Genomic DNA, 12795 nt, shown 5'->3' on the forward strand with positions numbered 1-12795 from the left:
CACCTTTGCTGGGCTGCCAGAGGTGTGGTGTGGGACTCAGAACAGATGCCGTCAGTAAGTCAGACACACCACGGCAGAACTGGAGGGCCAGGCAGTCAATGGGGTGGTGGGAGCACAGGCGGGATGCACCCTGAGAATCCTCATTTTTGTTACTGATGATTCCTGCTAGAAAGGGGCCAGGGAGTAGTTAGGGCCAATCAGCATGGGCAGGTTCTAAGCTATAGCATTGCCTCAGCGGAGGATGCGCCCCACTCAACGCAGCTGATGGTGTCACCTCTATAACCTGGAGCTAAGACCATATGCATGTCACTTGTAGGATTAAAGTTTGCGTGCCCTCATCATATCCCTGAGGGGTAAGGCAGAACCACCCCCGTTTTACAGATGAGTCACGGGGAGCAGAGCGCCTCACCGACCCCATATGCAGCTGGGCTGGGGGAGCCTACACAGAGTCTACCCCTGCAGGAGGCTCAGATCCCCCAGCCCACCTCCGGGGTGACATGAATGCAGCGACCATGGCCTATTCCTCGCTTTGGCTGTGGCAGAACAACTTCCTCTCCAACTCCATCTCCCTGGCATCTGGGTTCGTCGTTCCTCCTCCCCGTGGCGATTTTAACGGCACGCTGGAAAGGGAAACCCAACAGAGATGAAGCAGGGAAAGAGCAGCAATTGTGCCCTGCCGTTTCATTAATTATCTTCGGCTCCGCTCTGGAACCCAGTGACAAGAAACCGGCTAATTCGTTTCTGGCCTTTGTACAGCTCGAGTCTTAAAGCTTCAAAGAAGACGGGAAAACTGCCAAAGATCAGAGAGTGAAAAATGGAGACTTCTAGAAAGGACTTCCACCCTGCAGATAGAGGCTCACAAAAGGAGCTGAGGAGATGGCGACCACCCTACCAAGGACTTTGTATTATAAAATATGCATTCTGAACTCAGTGACTGTTCTTGGGATAAAATGCATTTGTCGTTTGCTAGCAAAAAAAATGTTTGACAGTAAATGTCTAGAAATAATATTAAGTCACTGAGTGATTGAAACACGCTGAGACAGAATAACTTGCTATTCTGGTTCAGAATAGCATGATTCTAATAAGAAGTGCATTACAAAGATAACTCAAAGAAAGCTGTCTGCTTAATGGCTAAAGTAACCAGCCCATAGACATATGATTTGTGAGCACCAGAAAGTGACAAGTCCCTTAAAACGTGAAATGGTTTTTTAGATTAACGGAATAACTATTGCTGAACCTTTACCCCCGTTATTTAAGTATTTGTAGCAAGTTAAAATGAGGATTCCAGATTTTTGCTATAAGACATATCAAAATAAATGTAAACGATCAGCAGCCCGTGGTTAAGTACGTGTGATTTTAGTATTTTTAGGATGAAGATGTGGTCTCTGATTTATTTTCACTGCCTGAAAAGGCCATTTTAAATTAACTTGACGCTTTTCTGTAATTAATTGTCTAAACCCTCAGACAGTAATTTTAGCTCTACCGTTGGGTGTACTGTCCTATACAGTCCCACAAATTGCTGATTGGAATATAGCTTGATTGGTGTTTAACCCTAGGTAGTGCTATAGTTGAGTGGCGCATAACTGGATTGCCAAGTGAAGGATCTATATTTAGGATCAATAGCCTATTCAGCGAATAGTGACTAAGTGTAATTTGACTATTATGTGATTAATTTAGGATGTAGCCATAGGATAAAGTTTAGCCCAGGGGTTAAATTTGGTGGTAATTTCACCACTGTGAGATTAGATTCAAGGAATAAGAGAACAGCTCGCACTGACTGGATCTTTCCTTCTTGAGAAGAGTTAACATTCTGTGTTACACTCAATCTTTTAAACTTCATGACAGTAGCCTAAAAGCACCCCTGCTCTGGCTTCGCTAATTTCCCATTTTCTTTTTAAATTCTATTTTGATTAATAAAGTGGATCAAATTCCTAAGGAATCGCAAAGCCTGACTTTCGTTCCGCAACCTGACGTCAAAAGAGCTTGTGACAGCCATCGTGAAGGGAGTTGGTTTATTTAATTGCTTGACTGAAATATCAAAATAGGCGGTGGGGAGAGGGAAAGCACAGAAAATGGGCGATGCAGAAGCAGAATCACAGGGATTAGGTGGCGGAATAGGGAGAAGAGGAATGACATGCGTTGGGTTGGAAGAAGGGAATGGAGGTGACTGGTGGGGAAGGGGCATTGAAGAAGGTAGAGACAATCTCAGAGCTACATATGCAGTCACATGTAATCAAACTCCTCGGCTATTGCCAGGTCTCTCTCTCTACATTACGAATTCTCTCTTCCCCAGGGCTGTGGACTGGGCAGCGAGCTCCCTCTCCTTCTGCGCTCTCCTCTTCCTCGCTTCCCTCTCTGCTCCCGGGAGACGGGCAACGACATGTCCAGCTCCTGGAGAGAACGGCTCTTCCCTGCTCCAGGACGCCAGGTGGACGTGGAGCTGAGAGAAGGGAGCAGAGTGCGCTCGTGGGGCGGAGGCAGGTCCTTCCCAAAGGAGGGCTTGGTGGGAGCCGCTCGGCTGCTGCCCTGCTTCAGTGATGCGTCTAGGTGCCGTTGATGCAACTGGCCTTTTGTTTCCTGGGGCACGACACAGTTCTCTAAAGACACCAAGTTTTAAATCCCTCCCAGCAGCACATGGTGGCTGAGAGGACGATTATTTTGGGACAGGAAGAGGCCACATCCCTCTCTCTCCAGAGTAACAGCCCCAACATCAGCGGAGTCACTCCGGATTTACACCGGTGTGACAGAGCTGAATTGGGCTCCCCATCTTTCACGGGACACCAACAACTCCACAGCCGTCAGATGTGTCAGGATGCCTACAACTGGGAGAGGTCTTTTTGGGTTGCGTTCTCTGAGGCAGGTCCATGTCGCAGCTCCCCTGCACACCGTTAGGGTCCCCTCTTGTGGGTCTCTCATGCAGCAACGAGCGCAACGCTAAAGAGGAAACTGAGATTGTAAATGCAGAGACATCAGGGGAAATGAAAGGTGGTTGTGCGGGGCCCTCTGGAACTATGTTAACTCGTTTATTTTTAAACCAATACCTTTGGGGTTGGCTGTCTCTCTTTAACATGAGACCCAGAGCCTCCCCCGGGCTATGGCTGCCATCCCCCAAACCCACTCCCTCCACGCACACATGTTCACGTACCTCAGAGTCCTGCACTTAGGACAGAAGAATCCCATGCACTGCTACAGACTGAGTGGCTAGGCAGCAGTTCTGCAGAAAAGGACCTAAGGGTTACAGTGGACGAGAAGCTGGATATGAATCAACAGTGTGCCCTTGTTGCCAAGAAGGCTAACGGCATTTTGGGCTGTATAAGTAGGGGCATTGCCAGCAGATTGAGGGATGTGATCATTCCCCTCTATTCAACATTGGTGAGGCCTCATCTGGAGTACTGCATCCAGTTTTGGGCCCCACACTACGAGGAGGATGTGGAAAAATTGGAAAGAGTCCAGCGGAGGGCAACAAAAATGATTAGGGGGCTGGAGCACATGACAGAACAAAGAGTAATTGTCTCAAGTTGCAGTGGGGGAGGTTTAAGTTGGATATTAGGAAACACTATTTCACTAGGAGGGTAGTGAAGCACTGGAATGGGTTACCTAGGGAGGTGGTGGAATCTCCTTCCTTAGAGGTTTTTAAGGTCAGGCTTGACAAAGTCCTGGTTGGGAATGATTTAGTTTGGGATTGGTCCTGCTTTGAGCAGGGGGTTGGACTAGATGACCTCCTGAGGTCCCTTCCAACCCTGATATTCTATGATTCTATGACATGGCATCACCTTAGCTCTGCAGCCCTCAAGCTCCCTTCCCACATTCTCTGCCACTGTCTGTTGCCCCCGATTGTTCCATCTACCCCAGCGTGCCACCAGGCAGAACATTACTAATATGAGGGGAAAAGGAGTCCAGGAGAGCTGGCTGTATTTTAAAGAAGCCTTATTGAGGGTGCAGGAATGAACCATCCCGATGTGCAGAAAGAATAGCAAATATGGCAGGCGACCAGCTTGCCTTAACAGAGAAATCTTCGGTGAGCTTAAACACAAAAAGGAAGCTTACAAGAAGTGGAAACTTGGACAGATGACTAGGGAGGAGTATAAAAATATTGCTCGAGCATGCAGGGGTGTAATCAGGAAGGCCAAAGCACAATTGGAGTTGCAGCTAGCAAGGGATGTGAAGGGTAACAAGAAGAGTTTCTACAGATATGTTAGCAACAAGAAGAAGGTCAGGGAAAGTGTGTGACCCTTACTGAATGGGGGAGGCAACCTAGTGACACATGATGTGGAAAAAGCTGAAGTACTCAATGCTTTTTTTGCCTCATTCTTCACAGACAAGGTCAGCTCCCAGACTACTACATTGGGCAACACAGTATGGGGAAGAGGTGAGCAACCCTCAGTGGTGAAAGAACAGGTTAAGGACTATTTAGAAAAGCTGGACATGCACAAGTCCATGGGGCAGGATCTAATGCATCCAAGGGTGCTGAGGCAGTTGGCTGATGTGATTGCAGAGCCACTGGCCATTATCTTTGAAAACTTGCAGCAATCGGGGGAGGTCCCAGACAATTGGAAAAAGTGCTCATCTTTAAAAAAGGAAAAAAGGAAGAAGGAGAATCTGGGAAACTACAGACCAGTCAGCCTCACCGCAGTCCCCGGAAAAATCATGGAGCAGGTCCTCAAAGAATCCATTTTGAAAGACTTGGAGGAGAAGGTGGTGATCAGGAACAGTCAACATGGATTCACCAAGGGCAAGTCATGCCTGACCAACCTGATTGCCTTCTATGATGAGATAACTGGCTCTGTGGATATGGGGAAAGTGGCGGATGTGATATACCTTGACTTTAGCAAAGCTTTTGATACAGTCTCCCACAGTATTCTTGCCAGCAAGTTAAAAAGTATGGATTGGATGAATGGACTATAAGGTGGATAGAAAGCTGGCTAGATCGCTGGGCTCAACAGGTAGTGATCAATGGCTCGATGTCTAGTTGGCAGCCATATCAAGCGGAGCACCCCAGGGGTCGGGCCTGGGGCCGCTTTTGTTCAACATCTTCATTAATGATCTGGATGATGGGATGGATTGCACCTTCAGCAAGTTCGCAGATGACACTAAGCTAGGGGGAGAGGTAGATATGCTGGAGGGTAGGGATAGGGTCCAGAGACAAATTGGAGGATTGGGCCAAAAGAAATCTGATGAGGTTCAATAAGGACAAGTGCAGAGTCCTGCACTTAGGAATGAAGAATCCCATGGACTGCTACAGACTAGGGACCGACTGGCTAAGTGGCGGTTCTGCAGGAAAGAACCTGGGGATTACAGCGGATGAGAAGCTGGATATGAGTCAGCAGGGTGCCCTTGTTCCCAAGAAGGCTAACAGCCTATTGGGCTGCATTAGTAGGAGCACTGCCAGCAGATCGAGGGAAGTGATTATTCCCCTCTGTTCGGCACTGGTGGGGCCACATCTGGAGTACTGCGTCTAGTTTTGGACCCCCTCACTACAGAAAGAATGTGGACAAATTGGAGAGAGTCCAGCGGAGGGCAACGAAAATGATTAGGGGGGCTGACCACATGACTTACAAGGAGAGGCTAAGGGAACTGGGCTTATTTAGTTTGAAGAAGAGAAGAGTGAGGGGGGATTTGATAGCAACCTTCAACTACCTGAAGCGGGGTTCCAAAGAGGATGGAGCTTGGCTGTTCTCAGTGGTGGCAGATGACAAAACAAGGAGCAATGGTCTCAAGTTGCAGTGGGGGAGGTCTAGCTTGGATATTAGGAAAAACTATTTCACTAGGAGGGTTGTGAAGCACTGGAATGGGTTACCTAGGGAGGTGGTGGAATCTCCATCCTTAGAGGTTTTTAAGGCCTGGCTTGACAAAGCCTTGGCTGGGATGATTTAGTTGGGGTTGGTCCTGCTTTGAGCAGGGGGTTGGACTAGATGACTTCCTGAGGTCTCTTCCAACCCTAATCTTCTATGAGTCTATGATTACCCCTGCCCCAGCTCACCCCCTCCTGCCCTAGGACACCTTTCCCCAGCCAGACATCTGTGACCTCGAGGAAGGCTACCATGTGCATCTTTTAGCAGCTTTGGTTGTTGCAGAAGTAGAACCACAGGGATTTGGTGGGGGCAAAGGGGGAAGAGGAATGACATGCGTTGGGTTGGAAGAAGAGAATGGGAGGTAACTGGTGGGGAAAGGGCACTGATGAGGGTAGGGACACTTTCCTGTAACACTCATAGCCCAGGAAGTGTATTGTCTGCTCTGGAGAAGTTTTTTGTTTTGCTTCTGTGTTTATTGTGTGAATCATTTGTTCCAGGTTTAGTGTTAGTAGGTTCATGAATTAACTTGTTTTAGGGGAAAGCAATGGCTTCTATGTGGTCTGTACTAACTGACATTTCAGCCTGTATACTTTTTCTTGGTATTCTGCTTGTAACTTATTATCCTGGTAGTATTAAGCTTGGGCCATCGGATCATTTTAATTTGGCTTTGCTTGGTCGCAATTTCACTTTCTTCTTTGAACAATGCTGAAGAAGTCTTTGTAGCCTCCTACGTTCACGGATACTCCACTGTCTCTTTAGCATTCAGGTTCCTGTTTGTGTGCTGCTGCCTTTGTCTTTGCATTGGATGTTAGGCTGAGCTTTAACAACCATTTACATTTGCTGTTTTGTACCTCATTAATGTCGCATACGTGCAAAATCTCAACCTCTGAGTCACTGCTTGCTTCCTTGATATGGTGCATTTTTCCTCTTCTGGTCTGCAAGCTTTGGCATAATGATTTCTCTTGCCACAATTATTGCTTATGACCCCACATGCTGCAGTGCCTTTTCCAGCATCATGTTTCTCCCCCACCACAGATTTTCCTTTGAGTTGCATCTCCTCTGCTTTACGTCTGTGCATTTGCTTTCGTACGGATTTGGGGATATTTTCCCTTGTGTTTTCATGCTCTCTGTGCAGGTTGGTGAATTATCTCTGTGCCTGCTCCACTTATGCGCTGCATTTGGATGTGAGCTGGTTCACTAGCTTTGCACATGTCTACAGCTCTTGGTAGCATTAGCGTGGGCTCGCTGAGCATTCTCATTCAAACTCCTGCGTCTTTCGTCCCCATTACTAACCTATCACGAGTTCGTTCATCTTGTGAGAGTCAATAATCACATGAGTCAGCCATTTGGCGCAGTTTGGCAATATATTCATCTATTGTTACTCCAGTTTCCTGATTACACTTGTTGAAAAGATCCCTTTCGTATCTGACATTTTCTGTGGGCTGAAAACACTGAGTGCACTTCTAGGATTGTACATGGGTCCTCCCGCTCTGCTGCTGCCATATCCAGACGCTATCGGCACATGCGGGAGCCTTTACCCATTGCAGCTATAGCGTGACTGCTCTTATTTTGTTTTCCTTTTCATTCAGCCCTGTCGCAATTTTGTAGATTTCCTATTGTGATCCAAAAAAGAATGTCCCATGGCTAAATGCATCCCCTTTTGTGTCTGTCTGCTTGGGGACGGGAATCTGGGACGGCACCGGGATTATTGTGTCTCTGTTTTTTTGTTTGTTTGCTTGATTTGCAATGTTCTTAGTTTCTGATTTCACGTCCCTGCAGCTGCCGACTCACTTCTGACACATGGCCTGTGCGCGAGCGCAACATTCAGGCTGTATTCCTTCCGCCACATGCACTGTCCTCTCTCATCAAACCCTTCCTGAAAGAGGAATTCCCTATCTTCCGAACATAATGACATCAGGATGCCCCTAGTGGGAACCTATTTACCGTAGCATCTCAGATCTCTTCTCTTCAGCTATTGCTTTCCCCTATTCCTTACCTTGCCCCACACCTCCAGCTGCCACCTCTCAGGCCCCATATCTCTTCCCCACCTTCCCAGGCCCTGCCCTTCAGCAGGGCCCTTTGAACACTGGGAAGTAATTCCTGAATAGCCTGAAAATGCTTGGGCTCTGAGTCAACATGATGGGCTTGGGACCTTTAGATGTATGTGGATTTAGGGAGCTTCGCTTCCATTCTGTATGAATAGACTGAATCCAGGGATCGACAACAAATAAGTGTATTCCGTCGGAACGCAGGGATCTCGGCAGACGTACCCTGGAAGGGGAGAGTTTGCTTCTGAGAGGCTATTTCCGGCTACATCAAGGTGTAGCAGTGTTTGCAAGGGTGGCGTATCGCCAGAGCACTGGCATGGCAGTGGTTGTGTACGTGTTAGAACGGTAGCGTGGCTAGTCCGCGTGGTGCCCGTGCAGATGTTCTAGCCAATGGTAAATGGTGGCAGCCGCCTGCTCATTGGGAGCGTTAGCAAGCGCGATGCTTCGTTCACACCTGTGCCGAGGAGGCAGCTGAGATCAGCGTTTCTGACAAGCAGGGTGTTAAGGGAGTGCCGGCGCATTGCCGTGGCACGGGGCACACATCCGCAGGCGTGCGAGCGTGGAGAGGCTCATGTGCACAAGGAGCTCGCAGCATCACCGTGTGTTCACCTAATGTAAGAGCGCGGGAGGCGTTCCAGTCACTCTGTGAGGTGTGAGTAGTTTGTGAGCATAGGGCGACATCATGTGGCCAGGCCAAGGCAGTGGTTGGGAAGAAAACACAATGAAACATTTGGAGTGAGCAGATTATCTCAGTGCTTTTCTCTCATTAGGTTTTGCCGAGGTCGCCTTCCACCCACACTTGGGCGTATGTGGAGAACATAGGCAGGAACAGGCTGGGTGGATGTAGCTGTTGCAGGGTGCTCGGGGTAAGGAAGCAGCATATAACACTACCTAGCTTTCATCTAGCACTTTGCCTCTCTAGATCTCAAAGCACTTTACAAAGGAGCTGTAATTATTGCTGTTGGGAAACCGAGACACGGAGAGGGGAAGTGACTCGCCCGAGGTCACCCAACAGGCCTGTGACAATGCACGTGTGGCCTTGATGCAGAGATTCTGAATAAAAGATCATCCCAAACAGAGCACTCCCCATCCACAACTGATCACGGTCAAGGAGGAAAGGACACTACTTCCTCTAACTCTCCAGATTTTGCCTGGTCATGGGGACAGGAGGCCGGGGAGGCCTTTGAATTCTGATTTGATACTAGGTTTTGTATGATCCTTTTGCTTATGCTTTCCACCTTTGCATTCCACCACTGCGGGAACATGGGGCCGAGATTGTTTCCTGCCCGCGTCTCTGTGCACGTCCTCACCAGTGTTCAGCACTGAACCATAAACTGAGGTTCAAACAACATCTATACAGTAGGAATCCTCTCCGTATTCCCCAAGACAACTCCCAAAGGAGCCCGTTTCCAGCCCCACACGGCGTATTCATCTGTACAAAATGTGCAGCCTCTGGCATCTACCGTAGCCAGTCAGGAAACTGTTTACCCAACTCATGAAAGTTCTCGTGATTCTGGAAATGTTTCCCATTCCACAATGGGACAAACCCGAGCTCTTTAGAAATTTTCACAAAGAAATGAGAGAGAGAGAGAGAGAGACCAGCCCTGAATAGCCAATAGCCCAATGGTTAGGGCCTTTGGCTGGGGAACGAGTGTCTCTACGAACTCTCGTTCACCAGTGTCACAACACACAAATTGTTTTCTCTGGTGTGGATCCCAGGCACGTTCCAGTTTGCAGGGCTCAATCACACCTCCCACCCCAAATAACTTATATGTTCGGTCTACATGGCAGTGAGGGCTGCACACTAGCTGAGATCAAACTAGATCAGGTGATGTGTCAGTTTGGCAGGGGATCAGTGCAGTAGTTCGAGTCACAGGATTGCACACAAAAATATGGTTAGAATGGGAAAACTTTTACCTACAGCTCCTTTTCTCCCTAGGCACAATATCGTGGGAGCCCACTGATCAAATCTGACACCAAATTTGCAATTTTCAAGACTGTGCATGTGAATTTCAGAGGGCTTTGAAAATAAAACCCAGCTCTTAAACAGAAAGCTCAGTTCCACTTTAACTACAGGATGGCTAAAACACTTCCTTTCCCCCACCATTTGTCTGTCTTGCCTATTTAGATATCCAGCCCTTCAGAGCAGGAATGGCTTCTTACTGTGTGTGTACAGCCCCTAGCACAGTCATACTCAGACTGAGGCTCGGGAGCCGCACTGGGCTCTTTAATGTGTCTCCTGCGGCTCTTTGCAGCCAATGATATTAAAACACTGTGTGAGTATTAACCAGTCCAAGTTATTAACCAATCAGGATTCTTTTACTATGTTATTAACCAACCGTAATTGGTAAAATAATACTACTTGGTCAGAATAACCGAGAAAGTATATAACTAGTAAATGAAACAATGAAGTCACACGACTGTGGCTCTTTTGGGTGATGTTGATCACTAATTTGGCTCCTGAACCACTGAGCTCTGAGTATCACTGTCCTAGCAGAGTAAGTTGGGCCTATGGGAATACAATCAACCAGAATGTGCACGTCTGCTGCCCATGCTATCCCAGTTCTGGGAAGACACTGAGGATTTCGGTCTCCAAGGCCAGGTATCTTTTATTAATTATTGAAATTCCCTTTTCAAGTATGGGATATTGATACTTTTCAGCTGATGGGAAAGAGGATTTTCAGAAATGCTCAGCCTGGGCCTGAGTCTTCACTGGGGCCAGCGCCTAGTGCTTTTCAACCCACCTACCCTAATGTTATTGATAGGGAGAAAATGAAAACTCAGCAAAGAGCGACTGAGTCCTGGGGCTGTTTGCCATTCTTCCACTCTTATCGGAAGCGCTGTTTGCTGGAGATGGGTGAAGTTGTTTTGGATTTTGAAATAAAATTTTTAAAATGGGGAAAATCTTCAACAAGAATTTCACAATCTTTTTTCAACCAACCCTTGAGCTGCTGGGAAATTTAAACCAAGTAAGATTGGGGGGGAGGGGGGTTCCTATAAGATTCCACCCTCCCCCTTTTTTTGACCAGCTCTATTATTTATACCCAGCACTGTGCAGCAGCTGCTGTGAGCACTGTAAATTGATTTATCAGCTTCAGAGAAACATCACTAGGTCGGATTGCATGTGGGCGTGGGTATGGGTTGGAAGGGAACCTCCATGCCCAGAGCTCTCTGCAGAGCATGTTCTGCACTGGCTAAGGTGGATTGCAAACTGTTTAGGCAGGGACCATCTTTTTGTCCTGTCTCTGTACAGCCCCTAGCGCAATGAGGTCCTGTCATGACCGGGGCTCCTACGTGCTATCAAAATACGCCTAACAGATCATAATTGGCTTGGCTGAGGGGGAAGGTGCCGGGGCGTGTGCAATGTGTTTGGTCCACATCGGCCCCATTGCTTGGGTTTGTGTGTGTGCGGCTCCTGGCTGCTCGGCTTTATGCCAGGGGCCACAGCACACCCAGGGCATCCCAGAACCAGATGGGTGGGCAAAGGTGGCTTAAAGCCATTCCCCCGGGCAGTGCTTTTCTGCGCTGCCCCTCTGCGAGGCACAGCACACCTCACAATTCCAGCTCAGGATTCTAGCCCAAAGGGAATGAAAATAAACCAGGGTCTCAGGGCCCACGGGTGCCAAGGTGGCCATCATTCCCAGATCTCGTCACCATTAATTGCCATGCCCATCACCGCCTACAGGAGGGAGAGCTCGCAACGCAAAGGCCCACAGACTCGCGGCTCTCGGGCTCCCCTTTTGTTTTCCTGCCAACTCGGTACTTGTTGGCAGTGGAAGGCCATTTCCTTTTCAGGCTGTGTGAGTGGAGCGGGCGTGTAAACGAACGCCAAGCCTGTCCTCAGTAAGCACGGAGACGAGGAAACGGTACGCCAACGGTTTATTGTCAAGTGCCTAGCCCGTTACAAATAGTGTCCACGGCTCCAAGGTAGTGGCACATGGTGTTGTGCACTGCTGAGACCTGTATTTATGGAGCGAATCTGCATGCACCGCACTGCAGAGAGACCGAGAGATTTCCAAGCCGAAGACATGAGACAACAGGCAGATGTGCCATGCTAAAGAGGCACAAGGTGCAGCTGGAAAGGTAGTGGGAAGGGCCCATTTAGGGGTGGGGCCTCAGCAGAGTAGGAACACACTGGATTTCCATAAAGCACAAGGCGACTATGAAAGCAAACTACTTCCTCTGCCACTCAGGGGATGCATCCCCTAAGGAACGTGCCCTGCACCCTGCAGGGTCACAAAGTCTGGACCACTTCATCCCCCTGCCTATGCTGCAAAGTGCATCGGTTACAATAAGCTGCTCATTCTAACTGGCCTTTTCATAGAGTTCAGGCTAGCTGGGAGCCCTCTCATAGCCAGTGGACCTCTTACAGAACCCTCACCCGGCCACGCCTGCAGCAGAGGGGACTATTCTTCCCTGCTGTGCTAACTTGGGGTTGAACTGCAGCCTACGGCAGGTTTGGACTCTACCTGCTGCTCCAAGAGCGTAACACACCATGGAAGAACTTCCCCAGTGCAGCACTACCGTAAGCTGCTCCCCTTCCTTCCCTGGCCTGTTGGGAACAGGGCTGGGGAGGAGAGGAAGGCAGGTCTCCAACACAACAGGATCTTGGGCTGCAAATGTGAGCTACTGCCGATTGCTGTGACTTATGCAGAGACCATTTTGGCCACTGGAGCAGCCCAGAACGGCAGAGGTGACACTGAGCTATCTCCCTCCCCCCACCCCTCCCCTGGGCTGTGCCTTCAGCCATGTGCCTCCACCGCCCAGAATTGCACCCCGAAACTTTTAGGAAGACATAGGGTATCAGGGCCCCTGGGAAGCTGTTCCGCTGGTTAATTAATATCCATTTAACCACCTTCACTGTTCTTAATCAACTGTTAAGAAATTACATTTTATTTCCAATTGGAACCGCACCTCCCTGACACCAGATCTTGTCATGCCTTTGTCTACGAGCT

This window comes from Emys orbicularis, chromosome 2 (assembly GCF_028017835.1).
Source record: "Emys orbicularis isolate rEmyOrb1 chromosome 2, rEmyOrb1.hap1, whole genome shotgun sequence".
In the NCBI taxonomy this organism is placed as follows: Eukaryota; Metazoa; Chordata; order Testudines; family Emydidae; genus Emys; species Emys orbicularis.